The sequence below is a fragment of the Mycetomoellerius zeteki genome, unplaced genomic scaffold, assembly GCF_001594055.1.
Source record: "Mycetomoellerius zeteki isolate Tzet28-1 unplaced genomic scaffold, Tzet1.0 scaffold101, whole genome shotgun sequence".
NCBI lineage: Eukaryota > Metazoa > Arthropoda > Insecta > Hymenoptera > Formicidae > Mycetomoellerius > Mycetomoellerius zeteki.
The window spans coordinates 71,057-75,010 of NW_017255923.1; positions in this window are offsets into that span (position 1 = coordinate 71,057).

Consider the following 3,954-nt stretch of genomic DNA (forward strand, 5'->3'; position numbering starts at 1 on the left):
TACAGGGTGTTTCCAAATTAAATGGCAAAACTTCGGGAGCGTGTAGAGGAGTAAAAAACTAAGAAAAAAAGTCCTATAGACATATGCTCCTTTTTGCTTTGTTTCGCAGGAAATCACGAAAAAAGAAAAAAATATATTTAATTTATTATTTTAATTATTTTATTTATAAACTTTTTAATGAAGATTTTGTTCGAAATGTGCACCTCTTGCAGCAATACAAGCATTGCATCTGTCAAACACGGCTCTTGTAGCAGCCAGGCACTGTTCTTGCGATATTCTGTTCGCTGCAGCTACGATACGATTTCTCAAATGTTGCTCTGATTGAATAGGCGAAGAATAAACTTCTTGCTTCAGAGTACCCCATGCATAGAAATCTAATGGCGTTAAGTCGGGCGAACGAGTTGCCCAATGTACTGCTCCTCCACGTCCAATCCATCGTTGTGGGAATTTTCTATCTAACCAGGTTCTAGCGACTCTGCTGTAATGAGCAGGGCATCCATCTAATTGAAACCACATTTCAGTACGTTGTTGTAATGGGATGTTTTCTAAATAGTCAGAAAATTCATTCTCCAAGAAATTTAGAAAACGGTCCCCATTTAATCTTGCAGGTAAAAAAAACATTTTTTTTCGATTTCTCTGAAACGGAGCAAAAACGAGCATATGTCTATAGGACTTTTTTTCTTAGTTTTTTACTCCTCTACACGCTCCCGAAGTTTTGCGATTTAATTTGGAAACACCCTGTATAGTGATTACGTTAAAGGCGGGCGATAATCAACTTCATCGTTATCTTAAAGATAAACTGCAATTATTGTTATCTGGGCGTGACATTAATTTGCGGAACCTCGATAAATAACGACGACCGCGGTTCGTTTAATCGATGACTCATTGTCAGTCAAATAAACTCTCGCGCTCTCTTGCGCCGTAATTGATTCCCTGTCACAATAAATTGTAATTAAGTACAATTGTAATTAAATGTCACTAGTAGCGAGAAAAAGTTTCCGACGCCGTGAAATACGTATTCCTGTAATTATTACTATTTCGCTTTTAGCAACGTTGTTTTATACTTTGGCAACGGGGTGGGAAAAGAGAAATGGAATACAAAAGAACCAAAAGTGATGCGTAACAACCAAGCTTTAGCAATGCCTCTCTCGAAAATTAATCAGGATCGAAGAAAATTTCTCGCAAAAGAATTTCTCGCAAAACCGTCGCCGAGAAATGAAAAGACGCTCATTAATTAAGCCGTCGACCTACATCGTTCTTAATCCGTATCTTCGGAAACGATCGATATTATACACTGATTATTAATCGCTCCATACCGTGTAATTACTCCAAGAGCGTCCTTGTCACTTATTCCATGAAAAACCTGCTAAAAGACATTCTAATCGGTCCGTCACTTCCGCGAGAAAGAAGAATTGCCGTTTCTAAAAATTTTCAGCTTTCAATTAGAAAAGTTTTATTTTCTTTTAAACGGACTACATTCCCAACTGTAACTTTTATGTCCTGCGTAATACAAAAGACATTTAAAAAAAATAGAATATGGATAGAGAAGATACACAAAAACACACTCTGTTCGTATAAAAATAATATAAAATATACACAGTAAAAAAAATACCTATTGTATTTCTATGAAATCAATCCTTGTTAAAATTTTTGTGCTGAATTTTTAACCCTTCGTTGCCACTTTTTTTGCTACTTACTTTGCTATGCTGAGAGTAGCTGTTTTCCATTTCCTCATCATCCATCGACACCTTTCCAACTGTCTCTAACAGGCCCACGATATTCTTGCCCACCTTTACCTATGTTGTACATTGTGAATGTCTCTCGAACTCAGAAAGTTAGATCTCAATGAAGTCCAATAATTTCTCTGATATGTCTTTATCTAAATAACAATAAGTTTATTTACTGTACAAATATTATAGTTTTGAACATAATATAAAAGAATATATAAAAGATAATCAAAGTGTATATTTGTCTTAATTGTTACTGTAAATTAGATTTTTAGTTATAAAAAAATAGGGTTTGCATGCATTTAACTTTTTGCTTGAGTTAATTCGGGCCATGTGGCAAACTATGGTTAACATACCAGAGTGTTAATCTAACTGCTAACATGATTGTTCTTCCAATATTTTGTATTAAATTAATATTTAACATTTTTTAATGTTAAAGTAACAACATAATAAGAAAACAAATAAAAATAATATAGTTTTAAAACATAAATTGTAAGAAAATTAATAGAATATAAGTACATGTTAATTTAACATAAATAAATACTAATTTTACTAAAGAAATACGTTTGTTTCCACAGTTTGCTTTCAAATTGTATCAAAATATTAAATTTCTAACTAAAAATCAATATATTTAGACTCAAAATTTTAAAATAAATTAGATGATAAAGGCTACGAGTCAATGCAGGATATCAAGTGCTAATAAATGAATTTTAATATTAAAATAATTTCATTTCTATATTAATTTTCGACATAACATTTGTATTACGCGGTAAAAAATTTTTTATGCATGAATATATATATAAATATGTATAAACATACATAAACATATATAAACATTCATAAACATATATAATTATGTATGAGATATGTTCATACATCCTTCTTTAGTTTGTAAAATTACTGTTTAGTGTACTAAAAATAATAATAATGAGAAAACATCAAAAATAATTAAAAGGAAAATTTTCGCGTTGTTTGTTTAAGAAAAACTCAAGTTTGGAAAAATGTAAAAGAATTGCTCATATATAGTTGCATATAAAATTATACATAATTATGTATGAGCAAATTATTTTACATTTTTCCAAACTTGATTTTTTTTAACAATGCGAAAATAGTCCCATTAACTATTTTTAATGTTTTCTTAATATTATTATTATTTTTAGTACACTAAAAAGTAATTTTACAAAAGAAAGAAAGATGTACATGGACATATTTCATATAATTATTTATGATTATGAATATTTATGCGTGTTTATGTATGTTTATACATATTTATACATATTAATGTATAAAAAATTTTTTACCGAGTACTTATTAATATGTTCATGTTATTTTGTAAGTATTAAAATCAAAATTTGAGTGGATAGTTTGAAAAACATGAAATATGTAAAATATGACATAAATTTTCCAACTCTAAAGTAATTATAGGCACATATATTATATAAACATACATCAAAAAACGCGGCGCATGAAATTATAAATGGAATTCTACCCTGACATCTGACGTGAATTGTCATTTAAAATGAGTTTAACGAATTCTCAATTTAAAGACAAAATCGTCGGGTATTTGTTCTGAATTGGCACGAAAAGGCTCGAACTTGCGCCCGCATTTTCCAATCGCGTTTTGTCCCAGAATTATTGGTTTCACGTTCAATCACGAGCGTTCCAAGTGGTTCTTTAAACAGAATATATATTCCCGATATCTCTCTGAGACTATCTTGGGGAGAGTTTATAACAAAAAGAGACCGCGGGTTAATAGGATGATCGTCTTATTGATCCTCCACAGAGAGTCTCTGCAACTGGAGAATATTGCGTGATCGCGGGCGATTTCTTTCAACTTCTTTCTCTTCGCCTAATGGCGGTTTCCCACTTATTTCTTCGCGTGAGAACTGAAATATATATATTTGTTACAAATGGCGCACCATATCGTGCTGTGGTTCAACGCGCCAGTTTTCGAAGATCTCCCCTTGAGGCGCCAATAACTCGGCGTCGCTCATGCGTGCACGATAAGATAATATCGAAATTATATCCATCATTCGCGTTGATAAAAAAAAAAAATAAATTTCGACGTAGTGAATGTAGGCAAATGAGAACGAATAAAGCACTGTGAACATTTATTTCATACGAAAATACCGAGAGAAAAGGAGAATTATTTCGTTTAGGGTTCTACACTGAAAAAAAGATTGGCTGCTGCAGCAAATTAGATGGTAAAATATGGCATAGTATTTTT